Source organism: Penaeus monodon, chromosome 22 (genome assembly GCF_015228065.2).
Source record: "Penaeus monodon isolate SGIC_2016 chromosome 22, NSTDA_Pmon_1, whole genome shotgun sequence".
NCBI lineage: Eukaryota > Metazoa > Arthropoda > Malacostraca > Decapoda > Penaeidae > Penaeus > Penaeus monodon.
The window spans coordinates 23,564,990-23,565,641 of NC_051407.1; the positions used below are offsets into that span (position 1 = coordinate 23,564,990).

Sequence of the window (652 nt, forward strand, 5' to 3'; positions counted from 1 at the left end):
CGCCAACAACCTTTGAGGCACTCCTAGGAATCCACATACATTCCATATGAACTTAAAACCTTCCTAAACCTAACTTAATTGTTGTATTTCCCTAGCTGATTGCACTGGACTTAGTCTGTGCACAGTATTTATTGCAATTATTTTATTAGGACAGTATTCTTTGCTTGCACATATAATTTTTCCTCACTTTATAAGTGTCCATAGATTCTCCCCATCTTAGAGTGGTCATTTTGTAAATATACCCAACAGAAAAAGCTAAGAATGGTAAATTAAAACCCCTATATAAAGATTATAGTAAGCTTTGAAAACAGCCAGTGGAAGTGACAAATGATATCCCCTATGGTATAGAATACCTTAAAATTTTTAAGACTTCAGCACCTGTGGTAGTTCCATAAAGGCCAGTAAACTTTTTTAAAATGTTATTCTAGTAGATAGAACATGGAGTTTTAAAAAGGGAAACTTGTTGACGGGTGTGAATACCAATGCAATCACTTGTTGCTTGCCACTTTTTTAAGTGCTGATAATTATCTCTTTTAAAAAACTATGGAAATCCATCTAGAAAAAACCCCCCTTCCCCTAAAACTAATTGGCATTTGTTTTGATTTTGCTACCTTTATGTAAATATTTTATTTTGTAGATAGAAAATTTAATT

At 32.8% G+C, this 652-nt stretch overlaps 1 pseudogene; it reads left to right on the top strand.

The window, feature by feature from the left end:
• LOC119587370 overlaps positions 1 to 652 on the top strand; it is a 33,850-nt pseudogene that overhangs the window by 4,542 nt on the left and 28,656 nt on the right.